This window comes from Macrotis lagotis, chromosome 1, assembly GCF_037893015.1.
Source record: "Macrotis lagotis isolate mMagLag1 chromosome 1, bilby.v1.9.chrom.fasta, whole genome shotgun sequence".
NCBI classification, from domain to species: domain Eukaryota; kingdom Metazoa; phylum Chordata; class Mammalia; order Peramelemorphia; family Peramelidae; genus Macrotis; species Macrotis lagotis.
The window spans coordinates 230,989,072-231,011,405 of NC_133658.1; the positions used below are offsets into that span (position 1 = coordinate 230,989,072).

Consider the following 22,334-nt stretch of genomic DNA (forward strand, 5'->3'; position numbering starts at 1 on the left):
TGAAATATTATAGAGTCATAGGATTTTGAGTTGAAAGGGACCACAGGGATTTAGTCCAAATTCCTCATTTAACAGATGAAGAAACTGAGGATCAGGGAGACTAAATATCTCACCCTAGGTCACAGGGAGGGCAAAGAGCAGAACCAAATTCTAAACACAGGCCCTCTGAATCCAAGTTCAGGTCTTTGCCCCTTATTTGAATGATACTGATGAGCAGTCATGCATGGGTGCTTGACAACAGCTGCTCCATTTAGATATGTGAATAGTTTGTGTCTGTCAGCATATTGCCCATACTCACATGGTCATCAAACTGAGGGGAATCAGTCAACATTTCACTTCATAGGACATAATTCTGAATTTTAAGAAATGAGAAAATTTTCACATTCTCAATCATCCATCCCAAGACCATAAATGAGTTTTATATGACCGAAGAGATTTCCCTACTAATAAAATGTATTGACTTGAAGCTCATTCTGCAAAATTTAGAATATTTGCATGTTACAACCTTACATGTAGGGGGGTGGTATTAAATTATCCTGGAACTGAACTTTTGGGATATATTTCATTCCTTTTGCATCCTCATAATGACTTTTTGGCAGCATAAATAATTAAATTAAGCATATTGATTAGAATATAGCATTTGAATCTCTTCATATTATTCTCTGGTCAGAGATTAGAAGAGTCAGGAATTCTGGCATCTGGCACAATATAAGATCAGCTGATGATGGCCTTAAAGGTCATAGAAGATGAAGGAATTGAGGAGCTGTGTAAGCTTGAAGGATGCAGGTGGTGGAGTGAAGAAGATGAAAAGTCAATATATAATTAACTAAGGAAAAGGAAAAAATGACCTGAAAATAGATAAATGGCAAGGAGGATTCCCCCCCCCATGGAATAACTTTAAAGGAGAAAATGGAATTTCTGAATGTGATAATGGAGAGTAACTTTGGAACCTGGTCCCCTTACCAGAGAGTATAATATAAAAACTCATAGGTAGAAAGAATAATAAGAGATATGGACTTGGGGGCAAATCCAAGAGGACAAGGTACAGACAGAAACTCAGATCAATGCTCTCAACTTTTCCCTCCAAATAACTATAAAACAATGTCTAAAATTAAATTTTATAGTGGCAGAGTCAACATTTTCCAAGTCTATGACAATTTAGGAGGTTGCAGGAGAGATCTGAGAAACCAGGGTGGGAGTTAGGACAGAGTGTTGGAGCAGCAACTCTGGTGACCCTTGGAGGTAACTGGGACAGCAACAGCAGCTTCAGGAGCCCTTAGCCCAGATATGATGATAAAGGGGGAGTCTGATGACTGCTCAGAAACAGATTATAGGGGACTCTGTGGGTACTTCAACTGGGATGATTGGCAACTCTGATACCCATTTAGAGTTTGGGCATCATAGGTTCAGGGTGGAGAGGAGTGCCCATGGCTGGTCATAAAGGAGCAGTGTCACAGAAAAGCAGGAAAGCTTGTGACTACTGGAAAATAAGAACCCTCAGTTTCAGGACCAAAAGGAGTGTCAAGATTTGTGTCTATAGGGGAGCGGAGTAAAGATCATATTGTAGATGAGGAAAGCAATACCCACATCTCTCACCAGATCATACCAACTTGAACTTTCAGACCTCCCCCACTCAGAACTAACTTTTTTGAAAACATCATGAGAAAGTTTGCATCTTGGCATAGTGCTTACCCAGCCCAAAGCAGAGTACAATTTTAACATTTAAGATGATATTCAGTCAAGAAATAGGTTTCATAAAATAAATGACAATAACAACAAATAATTTGACTATTAAAAATTACTATGGTGGCAGGAAAAAACAAAGAATAATTTTTTAAAAAAGCAATGTAAAAACCTCTATGAAGGGCCTCAAAAAAAAGAAAACCTCCATGAAGAATCTCAAAAAAACCCCAAGTCACGTAAAAATTTCTAAAATAGCTAAAGAAGAAATTTGAGTAATAGAGGAAAAATGGGAAAAGAAATAAGAGTTTTGTAATAAAATGATGAAAAGAAGATTAATAGTTTGGTAAAAGAGACACAAAAAAACATGAAGGAAATAACACCTTAAAAGCAGAATTGACCACATTGGGGGAAAAGAGTTATAAAAGTTCATAAAAGAAATAATTACTTAAAATTAGCATTTTGTACTGGGAAGCTAATGATTTTGATGATTTTTACATGATGTTGATAATTGATGAGATTTCAAGGAAGCAAAATCAAAATAATGAAAAAAAATGAAATATCTCATTTGAAAAATAATTTACTTGGAACACAGATGGAGAGATATTCTATAATCTGAGAGAGAGGGGTTCAGGGGAGAGAGAGAGAGGGAGCACCTAAACACTTTTAAAGAAATTATTTAGGTTTATTCCTTTGTACTGGGCTATTCAACTTATGGAGGTGCCAGAAAGTGGGCATTGAGCTATTGGGTATGAAGTGTAGTGGAACAGACTTTACCACCTGAAACTGTTTTAAGTTGAGATCACACATGGAACACATGTTGTTTATTACAACCAACAAGACCAGAGATGAGTAGAGATGAAGACACAACACCTGATCTGAAACAAGAAGTCTGTGCCTTCTTAACAGCTTCACAAAAACTCTTCCTAAAGCTGCTTGTCGTCTTTATTTTCTTCAGTGCTGTACTGTGAGATTAATTTTCTGATACTGCAGAAGTCAAATCTCTACTACCTGGATAGATAATTTCCTCTCACTTTAATATTAACATATTTTTGTTAACATATTATTATATTTATATATTAATAGTATTATAACATATGTTTATATAGCATATACCATAAATTTTCATCCTTTGAATTATGAGCTGAAAAAGAAGAATCAACAAATACTACTGAAGGTACAATATTGGATTATTACTGCAAAATGAGCTTTGATCCAACGCTTCTCCACAACAATGGACACAACTGGTCCCACAATGGTACTTTGGCAGCTGGGTGAAACTGGAGCTATTGAAAAGTTGCTGACCTCTTGTGGATTTATTCAGCATTCATAATGTCAAGCCAGACACTTCTTCTACTGTTCACAGTACAATGGCAGCCTGCAGCAGCTAAAAGTAGAAGATGATGTTAAATTTGAAGTATCATCTGACTGGCTGAATGGAAAGGCTATTGCTATTAAATTGGTGAAGATTAAACCAGAATTCCTCCCCAAGGAACAAATTAATGGACAAGAAGTGTTTTATCTGACTTAGACTCCTGGAGATGTAGAAAGGAATGTCAGCTAGAAACTGGAGATAAGATAAATTTTATAATTGACACAAACACACTGGTTCTATAAGTGCTCATAAGTTGAAAAAGAAGCAAGCTTGCTGTCGGGGAGTAGTTTGTGCCATGAAGGAAGCATTTGACTTTATTGTAAGGGGTAATGTTGTAAAAGAGATATTCTCTCACTATAGTGAATGTAATGGTGGCCCAGAAGCCTTACAGCCTGAGATGATATGGAATTAACAATCAGAGTCAGAGAAGGTAAAGACAGAAACAGATATAAGACTACTGCCTCAAGGAACAGTTATTTTTGAACACATCAGCATGAAATATTTTGATGGAACTATAAGCAAAGTTATTTCAAAAGTACCTAATTAAAAGCAGAATGACTCATTACATGGTCACATCAAAGTAGATTTTGTTATTCCTAAAGGAATTCCTTTTGGAGAAAAATATACAAAATCCAAGGTTACTCTCCTGAAAGGTGACAATGTTAGTTCTAATATTTTGACAGACCAACAAGACAAATCAGAATAAGCAACAGAAATTATCACCAATATGTTTAAATGTAATAATGAAACCAGAGAAATGGGTGTGATTGCTGCCATAAGAGACAGGTTAGAATTAATCAAGCATGTTAATCATGATACCTGCATGCCCTTTCACTTCAGTGAAATTTTGGATGGGAACCAGCTCTTTATTTACGGTGAGGTAGAGTTTACTGTGACTCCTGATAGGCTGTCTGCCCAAAGAAATCATACTATTTGGATTTAAAAGCTTCCAAAGGGTACAGTTTCATTCCACACCCATTTGGATCACCATTTTCTTGGCACTTTTTCAGTCCCAAAACCACTAGTTCAAATAAAGGTAAAGTAAAGGATGTAATTATTGTTTACAATGACTATGGCATGAAACTTATCACTGCATATCAAACCCCAAAACTGGAAGGATCCCTTCATCCTCAGATAGGAAATAAGGTTGAATTTACTGTAACGAAGCATAGAGGACTAGTCAGCAGACTGCAGCTTATTTCTAATTTCTAGGTTTTTAACTCCAAAGTAAAGACGCTCTTGGATTATATGGCAAACCTGAAGGATAATTTTGGATTTATTGAAAACAGCCAATAATGATAGGGAAATCTTTTTTTCAATATAAGTTCTCTGGTGACATTAAATAGCTTGAAACTTGGGAACATAGTCAAAAGTAGGGAAAAGCAACAAAGTTAGTGCTGAGGGGAATAAAACATTCAGTTAATGGCATGACTGAAGAACCTAATCCAACTATACCAAGGCATGATTGAGATAATGGAGGAAGGGGTCATCTAAAACAGGGTCTATGCATTTTGCAATGACAGGATGGCTAACAAAGGGAATTTCCTTCAGAAAGAGGAAATTGTTCAATTCCAGTTGTGTGTGTTATGGATCAGTATGTCCCCAAAATGGTCTACAACATCACACCCCTATATGAGAAGCACATGGATGTGTGAAAGGTTAGTTTGACTTTATTAACTATGAAGTAGGAGACAGCACAAAGCTTTTTTTCATATGAAGGAAATTTTGAATGGTGTTAAGCTAAAAGTTGGAGATGAGGTAGAATTCTCAGTGATTCTCAATCAGTGAACTGGAAAATTCAATGCCTACACTGTCTGGCATGCTTGAAAAGACCCCACAGCTGCTGCCTTGTCCTGATCAATTGATTGATTACTTGAAGAGCATTCTAGATGATGTCAATACTCCTTGTCTAATGGCTCATCAATAGTTTAGGGTATCAGACAACTCAATGGAATTTGGTGAAGAAATAAAGATTCTTCAAGCTGGTATCATTGACTAACCCCATTCACAATGTGCATCACTTAATCAGATATGATCAAATGAGTGGTTCTGGTGAAGGGTTCTGAACTGTTATCTGTCCTAAAATCTGGAATGCTTCCTCTGTAGTGTTATTACATCAGTTTTAGCACCTTCCTTGTGATATGCTTAAAAACAAATAAATATAGTTTAGAAAACCATTTAAAAATTATTCACAGTTGCATGCTGAAGAATTTAAGTAGCACCTTAAAGTTCCCAGATGAACTAGAATATATTGAAAGCAACCAGAAAGAAATGATTCAAATATCATGGAGTCATAGTCAGGATTACACAGATTTAGCAGCTTCTACTTTAAGGAGTAAAAGACTTAGAATATAACATTCTGGAAGGCAAAAGATCCAGGATTACAACCAAGAATCACTTACTAAGCAAAACTGAGTATAAGTCATCAAGGGAAAAATGAATATTTAGTGAATAGAAAACTTTCAAGCATTCCTGATGAAAAGACCAGAGTCAAATAAAAAAAATTTGACATTTAAGATGCAATATAGAATCATAAAAAGATAAACTTGAAAGTATATTCATAAGGGACTCAATAAAGTTAAATTGTTTACATTTCAATATGGAAAAATGATGCTGGTAACACAAGAACTTTGTCATTTGTAAGACAACGAGAAAGAAATCTATAACGAAAGAAGGCATGAGTGTGAGTTGATTATGTTGGAATTATCTCTTTAAAAATAGTGAAGGAATGAGAAAGAAGGATACATGAGGAAAGAGGAGCGAGAGAAGTAGAATGGGAAAAAATTTTAGGAAAATATATAGAGGAGGGAAAATGGGGTGGCAACAAGTACAGCTTGAATATCACTCATTGGAATTGGTTCAGAGAAGGATTACAAACATATACATGCTCAGTTGGGTCTAGAAATCTATATTATCAAATGGGGGAAATAGGAATGGAAGGAAATGGGATATAAACAGAGAAATGAAAAAGGGGATGGGTGGATTAAGAAAGGCAGTGGTCAGAAGAAGAATAGATTTGTTAGGAGGAATAGAAGAGATAGAAAGAGATGGATATGCAGAAGAAAATATTGAGGGGAACATAATAATTAATCACAACTGAATATGGGTATGATCTTACCCATAAAATAGAAACAACAGAATAGATTAGAAACAAGAATCCAGTAATATATTGCTTATAAGAGACACACTTGGAACAGAAACACACACCCAGAATTAAAAGGATTGGAGTAGAATCTATTATGCTTCAGCTGAAATTAAAAGACAAGGGTAGCAATCATGAATCTCAAACAAATCAAAAGCAATACTAGACATAATTAAAATAATCAGGGAAAGTATCTTTTATTTCTAAAAGCTACCATAGACAATGAAGTAATATCAAGAACAATTTTAAATAAATTTCTATGATAATAGCCTTATTTCTCCAATATATAGAAAAATGGAGTCAAAAACTGTAAAGTAAGAGTCATTTCCCTAATTGATAATTGACCTAAGGATATGAATTGGTAGTTTTCAAAAGTAATCCAAGCTATCATGTGAAAAAAATGTTCTAAATCACTATTTATTAGAGAAATGAAAATTTAAATAACTCTAAAGTACTAGGGAAAATAAAATGTTAATAAAATGCAGGTAGAAGTTAAGTTGATTCAATCATTCTAAAGAACAATACATAGCCCAGAGAGCTATAAAACTGGCCATACCCTTTGACTCAGAAACAGCTATTAGGTGTGTATCTCAAAGATATGGGGGAAAATAGTAAAAGAAGCTACAAGAACAAAAATTAATTAGGACAACACTTTTGGTGCTGGCAAAGAATTAGAAATTAATGAATTCTTCATTAGATGGGGAATGGCAAGCTAAGCAAGTTGTGACATATTATTGTATTGGAATAATGTTGTACTTTAAAATACGATGGGGGTGGTTTCAAAATTAATTTAAAAAGACCTAAATGAACTTATCCAAAGTAAAGTGAGAATCAAATCATTGTACATACTAATAGCATTAATTTTGAAAGACTTGGACTACTCTGATAAGTATTTTGATCCAAGATACTTTTTTTTTTTTTTTTAGTTTTAGCAAGGCAATGGGGCTTAAGTGGCTTGCCCAAGGCCACACGGCTAGATAATTATTAAGTGTCTGAGGCTGGATTTGAACTCAGGTACTCCTGACTCCAGGGCCGGTGCTCTATCCACTGTGCCACCTAGCCGTCTGCATTCCAAGATATTTTCAAAGGAGACATGATGAAAAAAATGTTATCCACCTTCAAAGAGAAAACAGATGAACTAAGTACAAATTGAAATATAATTTCTTTACTATTTTCACACATATAGTTGATGCCATTTTGCTCGCCCTCTCAGTGGGTGGGAAAGGGTGGATTATTTAGAGACAATTTGAAACACAACATTTAAGACAAACCAAAAGAATATTAAATATAATAAATTTTATCCCTCATGTACAAAAATATGCGTTTGTGATGGAACACTTTTATTCTAAAAGATGTCATGAGGGATGGAATTTCAGAAAAGCCTGGAAAGACTTGAATGAATTGATGCAAAGTGAAATGAGCAGAACTAGAAGAACAATATACATATTAATAACATGAGGTGATAAGGGGCAGCTAGGTGGCACAGTGGATAGAGTACCGGCCCTGGATTCAGGAGTACCTGAGTTCAAATCCAGCCTCAGACACTTAATAATTGCCTAGCTGTGCAACCTTGGGCAAGTCATTTAACCCCATTGCCTTGCAAAAAAAAAAAATAATAACATGAGGTGATAATCAACCATGATGGACTTGTTCATTTCAGGAGTACAACAATCAAACATAATTTGAAAAGATTTATCATAGAAAATACTCAGAGAAGGAACTGTGGAATTTAAATGAAGACCAAAGATTTTTATCTTCAATTTTGAAAAGTTGACATTTATTATATCATTATGGGAGGTAGAAAAATGTGCAATTCAAAACCTTGCAAAAGAAAATTATTGGTTAAAAACTACCATTGCATGAAGTTGGCAAACAAATAAAATATTAAAAATAATAATAAATTAAAAAACAATTTTTTTTAGTTCTTAAGAAAACAATAACAACAGGGAAATACGGTCTCCTTAGAAAGAAATTAGATTTAAATGAGTACTAGAAAATGGATGTATTCTAAGAAATATTGTTCTGAGATTAGTGACTTAAACTGAAAGTTGACTTGGAAGTCAAATAGTTCAAAATCTTTACTACCTTAATCTAAGGAGAGAAAATTAACTTGCCTCTAGATAAAAATTGATATCTACAGCCCTCTGACATAAAATCCAGATATTATTACACTGAACCATCGCAGAGGGGGGGTTATCAGAAATTACAGTGAAAAGCAAGGGAGAAGAAGATAAAGAATAAGAGTAAGTAGAGAATCAGAGGTGGTAATGATGGAGGCCCATATAATCCTTGACCAGCCACCTTCAACAATGACTTCCCTTACCTTTGCCAAGTTACTCTGTATTGATTCTAGAAGTCTCAAATGGCATGTTTCCAGTCCAGGCAGCTTTTTTTAAGTTGGGTAATATAGTCTCCTTATTATGAAGCCAGTCTGGAAGGGCATGTTTTGGATATAGGAGGTTGGTGTGTATAGGGGGCTAGCAACCAAGGTTATGTAAGTATCTGGCATTTGGGGACTGCAACCAGATGACATGTTCCCGTAAGGAAAAGATCCATGTCCCTTAAAATATCATGATGTGGAATTGTCTTGATCATCTCTTACCAACTTTAGCTCTGTTAAAGGTATATAGGACATTGATGAAAGAAAATGTTTTCACCACAGGATGACAAGAATGGAGAGTGAACTCTATCTATTCTAATGAGCACTCTAGTCAAAATGAACTGCTTTCTATTTAACAAACCTTCATTCTATCTCCCACTAGCATGCCTTTGCATAAATTGTTCCCCAGACCATCTAGGTGGCACAGTGAATACAGAACCAGCCCTGGAGTCAGGAGAAAGGACACAATAATTACCTGTGTGACCTTAGGCAAGTCGCTTAACCCCGTTGCTTGAAAAAGAAAATTAATGGATTATTCCTCTTAGAAACCCTATCTTCTTTTAAATGTCAATTTATGTGACAATTCCTTTGGTAAATCTTTCTAACTTATCCTTATACCTACCCCCAAACTCAGATATCTGTCTTCTCTCATTTCTTCATCTCATGAATAATTGTTTTCATTTTGCCCCATTTTAGTAGATTCAAAGCAACTTAAAGTTCCATTCTTTCTTTTGACCTTATACCTCCAGTATCTAGCATGGTATCACATGGTAGGAGCTTAATAAATGCTTGTTGAATTTGACCTTGGAATAGCAGATGCTAAGATTTAAGAGGAAAGATGCAAAGGCAACAGTCATTTTAGAATTGAAAGAGCTATTCTTTGGAGGAAGGATTAAACTTGTTCTGTGTGACCCCAGGGGATACAACCAGGAACAGTGAATACAAATCACCAGTAAGCAAATTTAGACTGAATGTAAGGAACTAACTTTCTAAGAATTCCAGATACCTGCTATTAGATTGGTCTGTATCAAGACGTGATAATATCCACCACAAAAAGGGGAAAGACTGGATAGTCAATTATTAAGAATATTGTGGAGGGCATTCCTGTTAATAGGTTGGACAGGGGGCTGCTAGGTGGCACAGTGAATAGATCACCGGCCCTGGAGTCAGGAGTACCTGAGTTCAAATCTGGCCTCAGACACTTAATAATTACCTAGCTGTGTGGCCTTGGGCAAGCCACTTAACACCCTTGCCTTGCAAAAACTAAAAAAAAAATAGGACCAAGTGACTTGGGATAACTATTCCAGATTTAAAATTTGTGATTTGAAATGGGAAAATAAGATGTAAAGTAAGAAAATTAGAAGATATATGAATAACTGATCTTAAATAATCAAATAGGAGTTTTCTCCAGAGACCCGAAAAGGAACCTTTCTTTCAAATGATACTCACTGGTTTCTCCTATTTTCCAGTGTAAAGAGGGATAAAGGTGTGTTGAATCAATTAAGGATGTTAAAATATTTAAAAAAATAATAATACCATGGGAATATGTAAAGCTACAAAGTTAGTAAAGTCTATACAATAATGTAAAACTGGGCTTTAAAGTGACATTACAGAATCTGCATTCTTTGCATATTTAGAAAGGAATTATCATGAACTCTTTGAGTTGAGGGCAAAATTCTTTATTTTGGCAGAAATATTTTGAATTAATCTTTAAGTATGAAGAAGATAGCATTGGCAGTGGTGACATTCTATACCATCACCTCACTGGGGATCATTAGAGAAAAAGGTAGCATTTCCCCATGCTCAGCTGAAAAGCTGGAAAGAACAACCTAGCTATCTCAGTCAAGAAAAGACACTGAGGCTTCTTGATTCTGCAGATGACTATTCTCAATACATTCTTAGTATTTCTCGTCTTCCACTTTATTTCCATGTTCACATTTTCTGTTCTCTTTATTTTAATTTCCCCTGTACTTTCTTTTTAAATTATCAACAAAATAACTTTCTCTTAATAAATTAAGAGAGAGTCTTAATTGTTTTATTGTATTATATATCTTTTCATTAGAAAATATGGTGTATGGAGGTAGAGGCAATAACTATTTGAATACACAGAAATTAAAAGTTGGAGAAAATTATGTCTGGCTTGATGACTTGAGGGAACTCTAGTCAGAGAACTCAGAACTTGGATGAATTTTGTTCATCATCTATATTTTTAAAGGTCTAACTTCTTAGAACTTGCATGAGACTGGACAAATTTGCCTCTACACGAAATTATTATTTAACTGGATTGTTTAACTGTATGTTAGGAAAAAAATCCTCTCCTCTAAAGGCAATGAGAATGATCAGAGGAAAAGATCATGCCCAGAGTCAATCTCTTGGGACAGAGTGAGGGATGGTTTGGTAGGAATCAGTCTTCATATTCCCGTAAAAGAACGGGAAACTCTTCCTTAACAAAACTTTGTTTTCTAAAGTCATAGTTGATTATGAGACATGCAACAAATATGAGGTATAAAATGCTAGTTAGTGCAGAGAGCAAATAATAAGAGTGAAAAAAAGAAAAATGGTGCAGGAATGAAAAGGTAGCAATAAAAAGAAAGTGCAGGAAAAGAAAAGGAATGGGAAATATTGGGAAGATAAGCAAAAATAAACTCTAAAAGAAGAGAAATATAAAACAAGGGGAAGAAAGTAAATTAGATCCCAAAGCTAAGAAAAAAAGAAGCAGATAAATTTTCATTAATCTCTGAATTTCCTAATCAGTTATCAGCTCTTAAGGATGTTGTATTGCTCATTTATTCTGTGGTTTTAAGGTGATTTATCATTATCTTTTGATGTTCTCATTTGTGAGAAAACAGTTGCTATATCTTTGTTTTCAAACTCTAAAGTACATTTTAAAATTTGTTTTCTTTTTGAATGTAATTCTAACATTAAAAATGGATACAGTTTTAGATGTTTGTTTTAGAATGACAACTGTTTCTTGAAATAGTTGACTATCTCTAAATATTCCTTTACAATTCAATGCAGAGTCCCCATGAGTTTACTTTTCTCTTTGTCCTTTGATAGAGTAGTGTTATCTATTTTTCAATGTCTAAAGATTTCACTTGCAACTTTATTGTCCTAATCCTTAAAAAATGAAATATATATATATATATGTATTTATTATGCATATGATATATATATATGTGTATATGGGTGAATGTCCATTATACTATACTATCTATATGATTCAATACAATATGAGACAAATCTATAATATATGTTCATATGGAGAGGAATTTTGGTTGTTAGGTAACCCATTGTTCAGATACCACTTCTGACATATGCAGTGTATGACCATTGATTGACAAATAATTCAATTCCTAAGTATACTAGGTAATACTGTAAAATCCTAACTCACAGAACATCTGCTGATATCCACGAATAAAGCCATTTGTACTGATGAGATTACAGGTAAAAACCAAAAAAAAAATCTAAAATTGGGAAAAGAGGACTGAGTCACAACAAAAACCAAGGGAACCCTTCCTGCCCTTTCCTATTAAAGAAGTTCCACTACTCCAGATTTAGGAATGTAGTCAGGCTTGATTCAGTCCTGAGAGACATTGCTTCAAATGTGGCAAGTTAGAGTTCTTTTTTTCCTCTCACAATCTTCAGATCATTAGGTACTCTATCCTGGTTCTCTATGAATGCTTTTGCTTATAGTTCACATTTAGGATCTGTTACAAAAGGGAGAGTAAAAAAAAAGATATCATATACAATGTAAGTCAATTAAGGAAAATGTAATTTATTCCTATACAGAAAAGGAATGGTAACCACAGGATATTCATAAGTGTGAATCTGATGTAAACAAGTTAAAATAGAATTCATTATTTCACATAACTACTATTACAATCTACTGGAATGCTGATGTCTAAATTTCGTCAGAATATAAAATAGTCTTTAAGATTGCTAATTAAGCATTTAAAATTTTACCTCAACACTGCATTGTAAAAAACTACTTCCAGTACATTTGATGACAAAGCAGCTGAATTTTGGCCAATCCTCTTGTTGATCAGTACCTCTGAAAAAAAAAAAAGATTTTTCTTCCACTAGTCTGCTTTGTTCCAAAATCACTTTGAACATTAGACCCAATCTTTGGATCATACACATTATCCAACATTATCCTGACAACACTATCCAACAAAAAAATAAAACACAAAATGGAATAAGGCTAGCAGAAGTGGTTGAGTCCATGCTTTATATGTATGTTGGAGGGGGCGGGAATGGAGAGGGTCAGGAGTAATAAAGCATCCTCCAACCCCATGCACAAATTAGTAAAGATCGTACTATTTTCTACTCAGGAGAGTAAAAGTAGAAAAGATCAGTCAGAAACTGTCCTTTTAATTGATAAAATTTATTTTCCTCCAGCCCCTGCTGTAGACAGAGCAAGGGAAGACAACAGGACCATTCAGGGTATACTATCTCTTACTAAATAAATTCCATTGGTCGATTACTACAAAGATTGAAGCAGGCCCCCAAACACCCATATAATCTCCAGAACCAGAAATGGAAACTGAGAATGCTCCATTGGGAGAATGGTCCCTGCTACATATAGATATAGATAGTTTAATAAAGATAGATATATAGTTAAAATAAAGATATCAGATGATCAGGTCTATAACTTATATAATTATATAATAATAACATATTTATGCATATATAAATATGTGTATTTGTTTGTACAAACACAGCGTGGTTATGATAAGAAAGAGAAAAAAATTAAAACAGAAACAAAATTTCAATCCTATAGCTACTCTTACCACTTCTCTAAACTTAGGTCCTGAATGAAAATATCATATTGAAAATTTAGCTTAGATACTCTAAAGCTCAGGAATTATCACAATCCCCTCCACCACCACTAGCACTACCATCAAACTTGTCCTGGCTCATTAACTTGAATGGAAAGGGAAGATAATACATATATACTTTCTTGATTAGGGACCTTAGAGTAGTATCCATCTCCACTGAAGTTTGCAAGATAGTTGAGGGGAAAGGGACTTTTCTATTTTTTTTAACCTTACTTAATAGTATTTTTTCCACTTACATGTGAAGATCAATTTCAACATTCACTTTTTTTTAGGTTTTTGCAAGGCAAATGGGGTTATGTGGCTTGCCTAAGGCCACAACAGCTAGGTAATTATTAAGTGTCTGAGACCAGATTTGAACCCAGGTACTCCTGATTCCAGAGCCGGTGCTTTATCCACTGCACCACCTAGCCGCCCCCAACATTCACTTTTATAATATTTTGAGTTCCAAATTTTTCTCACTCTCTTCCTCCCCTTCCCTTCCCCAAGAAGCAAAGCAATCGCATCAATCTTATTTTCATATTAGTAGAAGAATCAGAACAAAAAAGAGAAAAAAAATAAGAGAAAGAAAAAACAAAACACAACAACAAAAATGAAAATTCTTTAATTCTTAGCACAGTGTCTAGCAACAATAGTAGGCACTATCCAATTACTTATTTCCTTTCCTTGTGTGGTCCATACTGGGGTTTGAGGGGGATGAGGGTCCTCAGGTTTTTCCCCTGAGCTTCATGACTGTCTAGACTTCTTGCTACTTTCAGCTTCTAGTCTTCATTTCTTCCAGACACTTGATGGCAATCATACTTTTATCTAATAAATAAGGGTACAGTGACTTCAATGCCTCTTCCTGAAAAGGTAGCTCCTTAAGTCACAGCTCAACCTGTGAGTACCACATCTTTGCAAACACCAAAAGCCAAGAAGCTCATCCTCAGGCTAATGGTTTGTCTTTTCGTCTCATCCTGATTCAACCTTAATCCCAAGTCTTTATTTAATTAGATAGAAAAGGTGTTTGTAATACTTCTCTCATTTCTATTGGGGATTTCTTTCTGGGGTTCTATCAGTCCCTTACCCAGAACCATTGGTTTGAGAACTATTGTGTGTCTGACTCTCCATATTTAAATGATAATGCTAACAGTGCAGGATATGCTTACTTTAGACAGTCTTGGAACATCAGCCAGGTATGAAGGACCCAGACCCCATATGGGCAGGTCTTTTTATGACTAGTAAGTCAATTCTATATGACTTAGAGCCACCAGATATTTCTATTAATGATAGTTTATCTTGTTCTCTATCTTGCTGGATGAATCAAGTCTCAAAGAGAGCTACATTAACTTCTATGACAGGCAACAGGATGAATCTTGGTAACTACTGATCCCCTCATATTACCAAAAGCTAGGAGGTCAGAGTCATTGTCCATTTCCCATACCTACTTCTGACTTTTGTTTATGTGAGTTGCCATTAAGAAGCCTCTCTATCTTTAAGTTATTCCATACTTTGGTATGTAACTCCTCTCCTTTTATTCTTTCATCACAAGTAATAGTTAGCTGGAAGGGGTTGACTCTGAAGCTGCCTCTAGTGAGAAGTTATTTATATCTACAAAGCAATCAGCCCTATTTGGGATGGTTTCAGATTTGGGGTCTTTCTTAGGAGGCTTAACATAGTTGAATTGCCTCTAGGGAAACAGGGGTTTAAGAATTATTGTAGAGTAGGGTCTTCAGAGGGGAAAATATCCTGAGGCTAATATTTTAGGTTGGATTTTAAATCTGCAGAAAATAGTGTGTTATGAAAGAGTGTGGGAGGGACCTCAGTTCTCATGGTGATACCAAGGAAGTGATGACTGAAAGAGAACTTAAGCTTGATGAAACATTTCAAAGAATTTATTGACCAAGCACAAGGAATACAAATAGAAAAAGATAAAACAGTGGTACTGTTTGATGTCGGCCATCTTTGATGTTTGATGGCATCATCTCAAATCCAGGTCTTCTCTAATGAGAATGTAAGAGAGCTGGGGATATTTAGCCTAGAGAAGAGAATAAGGGAGGTTGTTGAAGGGAAAAAGAGGTGGGGGTATGAAATCTGCCTTCAAATAGGTAAAAGACTGTATTGTAAGAATTCTTAGAATTTTTCTGCTTAACTTCCAGAAGGTCATACTAAGAACTATGGGAGGAAGTGCAGAGCAATAGTTTCAGTTCTATCCAAGGGAAATTTTCATAGCATTCAGAGCTATATAAAAGGAAAAGCCACAGTCTTTTTTAAGATCTCCTGGGTGTCTCTGAACAGAGACTGAACACCAAATAGTGAGGGGGTTTTTTAGGGAAGATTTCTGCTTTTCTTAGTAGTTAGTTGTTTGGTTTCTAAGAGCCCTTCAGTCTCTGGGGTACTGTAATTCTCTTATTCTCTCTGTATTAATTTTTTACCCCTAGAGTATCCCTATCTTCCCCCAAACACCAAACCCTAAATATAATCTAAGATAGCCTAAGCTTCAATATAAAAAAGAATATGAGTGGTGCTAGATGGCGAGAGAATGAGACAAAGACAGATATAGAGACAGAGAGAGAGAGACAGACAGAGATACAGAGAAAGACACTGAGAGACAGAGACAGAGACAGTCACAGAGAAGAGATATACACACCCAGAGACAAACAGAGAGATCCACACAGAGAGAGACAAATAGACAAACTCAGGCAGAGAGAGTCACAGAGACAGTCACAGATAGAGACACAGAAACAGTGATGATCACAAAGACAGAGATATAAACACAGACAGAGACACAGAGAGAAATTTGCAAATAAAGACAAAGAGACAGAAACAGACACAGGCAGAGATAGAGATAGAGACAGAGACAGACAGAGACACACAGAGAGCGAGAGAGAGACAGAGAGAGAGACAGAGAGGGGGAAAGAGAAGGGGATGGATGGAAGGAAGGAATAAAGATAGGAAGGAGAAAGCAAAATGTTGACTTTGAATACTATTCACCTGGCTAGTTTTTGAGAAAAGCAAAGAAAATCAGCTGGAAGCAAATCTGTAATGCATTTTGTGATTCAGATCCTGATTTTTATTTTCCGCAACTCTAGTTCTCACTATATGGTATCATCAACTTAGAACTAAAAGGGAGAATTGATGCTATTTAGACCAACTTTTGCATTTTAGTAATAAGGAAGCTTAGGCCTAGACAGGATAAATAACTTGTTAATAATAATTAAAATGTTAAAGACAAGATTTGAACCCAAAATGTCCTGAATCCCAATTCCAGTACTCTAACCCTTGTGCTATATTGCCTTTTTTTAATGTTCACACTATAATCACCCTAGCTAAACTATGAATTAATACAGGGGTATATAACTTACAATTGGGCCCTAATTCTCCCATCATCTCACCACAGTATCCTTCCCCAACACCCCATTAGCTGAAGTTCAACCTGTGCCAGCAGTCCAAGCATAAACTCAAATTCCATTTCTAGGTATGTCATCAGTTTTCTAGAGCATGTATGTGAAACTTGACCTTGTCATTCCTGCTGGAACAACTGTCTAAATAGTACTCTAATTCAGAACATTTAGATTTAGAATTTAATAGTAACTTTGTTATTAGCCAAGATTTTGACAGAGCTGGCCAGAGGGTTGCTTGTGATGGGAAACCTAACATTGAAAGCCAGTCACATAAAAGCTTATCATGTAAAAAAATCTCCTTCCCCCTTCCCCCAGGACTTTAGGAAAGTTATTTATATTGTTAATCATTGTCTCAGGAACCATGAAACTTTTTTCTAAAAAGAATCAAGGCAGAGACTGTAATTTTCATTGGAAATTACCACTCAAAAGATATATCAAGTCAGTGTGTGAATGGAAATAGATGAGACATTTGTCTTAATGGTCAAGTAGTGATCTATGTATAGATATTAACAGTGATTAGATTGGGGCTTTACTTAGAAAAGGTATTCCCAGACATGGTATTGGCAAAATAAGTGGACATAAAAATAAATTCAATATGGTTACACTAGATGAGACATTTTTTGGTACAAAATAATAGGATGAAATAAACACAAGCAATGTTCCAGCAGCAGCCAAACAATGCTGGTGATTGAAAGGGCTCAAGAAATATCACCAGAAAGAGACTATGACCTACTTTCTGTTGCAGACCCTTTCGCACGTACTATCAATGCCAATGGAGTCTTTCTGGACCAAGCCAGAAGGTATTCAGAAACAGAACACTAGAGCAACTGGAGGCAGATGAGATGATAAAAGTATTATAGCAAGTTCCTGACTTTGTAAAGTAAGACCAGATTCAGGGCAAGATCAGTTTCAAGTAATCATAGTATCCCTTAATGGGATAATGAATAAGCATGTAGAGGTAAACATAGATCTGGGAAAGAAAATATATGAGCTAGTTCTGAGGATGTATTTCACATTACCTTTGAGTTAAGTTTCTGCTGTACTTCTGCAGACCAAACAGTAGACTATTATTTATAGGCCTTAGTCTTCATTACTCTTTGTGAATATCTTTTTCTTATTCCCTTCTTCCCTTTTTCCTTCCCATTCTCTGTTTTCCCTTTCCTTCTCTTTCTCTTTATTCCTATCTCCTCCTTTTTCTCTCCTCTCCTATATCTTCTCTCTCTCTGTTTCTCAATCAACAGAACCCGGAGAGAAGTAAACTCAAAATAGACCATGACACAGAGTGAAATGAGACAAAAACTATAGTGGGTTTCTCTAATGTAAACCTTTACCTAAATTTAGGATATTTTCATGCTTGTCTTTTCTCAATCTTATGGTTATCTTTAACACAGACATGGTATCCTGTGCTGTAGTCTCTTATAAAGGATGAATATGCTAATGACCATATGAGGTCTGATGAAAATCTCCTAATATTCCCAAAGTCCCCCGCAATATTTAATCCTAATGACAAATGAAGAGTTTGCTTCTTGATACTGTCATAAATTTTAAAAATACTTATGAGTGAATGGAGGTGTCATGCCAATTTGAAAAAAAAGATAAAAGTTAAGCCAAAAGTATATCTAGCAGAACCAGCAGTTTCTCTCTGGAGACCAGATGTCGTGCATACATTAGATTCAGTGATTTATTCTGATTTTCTGAAGTCATTTCATTTAGGAACAAAATGAATGCCCATCAGTTGGGTTATTGTTAAACAGACCTTGGAAAGTTAATGAAAATAACTATGATATTACTCAACAAAAGTCAATATATATAAGAAAGTCAGAAAACCACAGGAAGATTTGTGTTAATGAATACAGAACAAAGTAAGCAGAATCAGAGCTCCCCTCCTCTGATCCCATTATAATTGCACTAAGAACCACACAGGGGAAGTGATTTGCCTATGATTATGCAGATGGTAAATGGCAGAACTGAAATTTGAACTTGGATATTCCAAGGCTAGTCCTCTTTCATTCTACCACCAATGCCTTCTAAAACATTTTTCAGGAAAGTCTGCCATCGGGAATAGAAAGGATGTGTTTCATAGTTCTGACTAAATTGTCCAGGGAGAAAAACTTCTGAGAGACAGTAATAACCAATAACATTTATAACAACTCATGTACACTTTAAGGTGAAGAGATATTAATCCATCAACACCATTGCTCTTCATATTAATGCTGTGAGTCAATACCTACTTCTATTTTGCAGGTGAGAAAACTGAGGCTGGATTTTCTTACCTCAGAAGTAACAAATTTATAAGACCTTTACTGATATTCGGTATATTTTTATTACAACCAAAGAAGAAAACCAAAGACATTGCAAAGTAGAAAGAATTTAGTTATTAGCCAATTTTTCTTGCTATTGTCCAAACGCAATATCTTTTGAAACAATTATTTCTGCCTCTGACTGAAGGTCTCCTTATCAATGCTGAAATAAATCCCTTCAGCAAGTCCCTATTATTGTACCCTTCTTTCCCCTCCCCCTAGCACCAAAGAATATACCCATCCCCAAGATACCATCCTTAAGTCTTTATTCTCTAAGATCTTTCCATGTCATTAAACTTTGCATAAATTGAATTGGGCTGCTATGACATTATTCCTGATTCTTCTCATTATTCTCTTGGCACATTTTATTTTCTTACTTTCCCTTGACAATTTAGTCATATTGTGATGATGATCAGATAGTTTATTCTCAAAGGCATTCATAGTATAAAATTATTTTTAAAAGAGCAATTTATATTTATGCAGAAATTAAACAAATGATTATATCCTTGGACCTGGAAATTTTATTCCTAAGCACAAGATACAAGAAGTTAGGGTCACAAAAAAAGTCCCATGTATAACAAAATATAACTAGGAACCCTTTTTATAATAGGACAAAAAAGTAAAAATTAAAAACTCACCAGTCTGTAAACATAGAATGAATATTCATAAATTAGAGAAAAGTGATGGAATATTTAATGGCCTAAGAAATTAAACATTTGAGTTATTCAGAGAAACATGGGAAAAGGTTGTATGGAAGGTTTTTATTTTTTTTTTCTATCTCTAATTCCTAATAAAATGACTTGCATAAAAGACAAACTTAAGGGGCGGCTAGGTGGTACAGTGGATAGAGCACCAGCCCTCGGATCAGGAGTACCTAAGTTCAAATCCAGCCTCAGACACTTAATAATTGCCTAGCTGTGTGACCTTGGGCAAGTTACTTAACCCCATTGCCTTGAAAAAAAAAAACTGAAAAAAAAAAAGAGAGAGAGAGAAACTTAATAAATGCTTATTTATAGCTGTATGTACTGTAGATGAATACTGGACTTGAAGTCAGGAAGACCTGAGGTCAAATTCTCCCTCAAACACTTATTTGCTTTGCGACCTTTGGCAAGTCTCTTAGTCACTCTCCATCTCAGTTTCCTCATTTATAAAATGAAGAAAGTAATCACAACTTAGTCACAGACCTGTGAAATAACTTGCAAAATGATATAACACACACATATATTTTATATATATATATATATATGTGTGTGTGTATGTATATATATATATATATATATATATATATACCATTTTCAAGACTTAAAATACTACATAACTGATATAAAATGTAAAGTACTTGGGTGAACCTTAAAGTACTATATAAATTGACTATTATTACTGTTACTTTTGAACTGATGCCTCCTGAAGCAGAATCTGGAAAGCAATATATACTGACAAAATAATGTCAGTAAAAATATCTCTAAAAGACAGCCCCACTCAGATAAATGTCAGTGACCAATATTGGTCTCAGAAAACATGTGAAACTTATGTCACTGCTCTAACTAGAGAGGGTCAAGGGTATCAGAGTAATGCAAGTTCTGGCATTTTCTAATGACCTTTTCTCAAATCTCATCCTGCTTGAACTCTGGGTATTGATCACCCTGTAGTCCTGTATGTTCTGTTTTCTCTGGGGTTTCATGACACTGATCTTTCTGCTTTTTTCTTTTGCTGATCTTACCACTCCTTATCATTTGCTAGATTATCATCCATATTATACCCCGACAAATAAATGTTCCCTAGGACTCTGTCTTTTGCTCTTTTTCTCTTTCAACACACACTCTCTCTCTCTCTCTCTCTCTCTCTCTCTATCTCTCTCTCTCTCTCTTTCTCTCTTTCCCTCTCCTCTCCCTTTTCTTTCATTTTTTCTTCTCTCCTTTCTTCATCTGCCTTCAGAGCCTTAGTTATATTTTCTGTGTAGATGATTACAATTATAATAGTCCCTATTTGGTCTCCCTACCTTGCCTATCCCTATTTTAGTCCACTTTCCACATAGCTGCCATGTGATTTACCTAAAGAATAAGTCTAACTGTATGAATCACCTAATCATTAAAAAACTGTAGCATGCATAGCAGCCACACTTTGGCTAAGCAAGATTGAGGATAACCACCATACCTCAAACTTTTTGGGGAGGCAGGGGGATATCTACCCCTAGCAAATGAAGACTACCCCCATTAGAAGGAACAAATGAGAGCAATTTGTTCCACCAGTCATGAAGGCAGTAGAAGCAGGCAGAAGAAGGTCCTTTTTAGTGCTTATACCTTGATTAGATATGAAAGATGTTGAGGTGATTCACTGCATTTTGGGACTTCACAAGTTATCTTGACTTTAGTATTGTCAATAGATTTCGATGACTCTGAAAGAGAGAGTGAGACTGACCACTTTGTATAGCTCTGCCTCACTTAAATGCAATTCACATGCAAGTTAAGACATCATTCTCTAATGTCATTGTGGATAAAATATATCCTAGGATAAAATTTCCTAGGATAAAGTATATACTCTTCTCTTTTGTATTTAAAGTCTTTAATAATCCTAGACTCAATGTTTCTTTCCAAATTTGTTAATTATTTTCCCTTTTACACACTCCCCAATTGATTCTCCTATTATTTCTCCAGATTTTTATACTCAATAATGTGCCTTTTACTTTATTTTACACTGGCTTTCAACCATATCTAAAAAGTATTTTATCTTTACCTCTAATTCTTAGAGTTTATTTTTCTAGAATAAGATAAAGTCCTAATTCTACATGGTGCTTTTCTTGATTTATGCCTCTATTCATACATTTTCTAATTTATTTTTCCACAATTACTTTGTATTTGTTTTCATATACTTTTATATGTACATGTAGTTATACTTGATGAAACATAAGCTAAAGACAGACTGAGTCACTTTTTCCTTTGTTCAACCAAAGCTTAGCATATAAGCTAAATGCTTATTTATTTATTGAGATGTCAAGCAACAAGCATTAATTATATAATTACTGTGTTCTGTATACTGTACTAAGTTCTAGATGTCCCCTACCTCCTAACAAAAGCAAAAAAAAAACCCAAACTGATCCTTTTCCTTGAAAAGTTTGCATTCTAATAGGGAAAGTAGAATGTAAATCATTAAGTAAATAAAAGATATATACCTACAAAATGAAAGATAATTTGTGAAGGAAAGATAGTGACAGTAAGAAAAAGTAGGTTAGAGTTCTTTAA

General features: G+C 35.0%; 1 protein-coding gene and 1 pseudogene across 1 annotated transcript in view; both read left to right on the forward strand.

Annotated features, from left to right (window-relative positions):
• Positions 1-22,334, forward strand: part of CDH13 (cadherin 13) — a 1,354,681-nt gene that overhangs the window by 768,128 nt on the left and 564,219 nt on the right. The window lies entirely within an intron of this gene.
• Positions 3-7,189, forward strand: LOC141504626 (cold shock domain-containing protein E1 pseudogene; annotated as a pseudogene).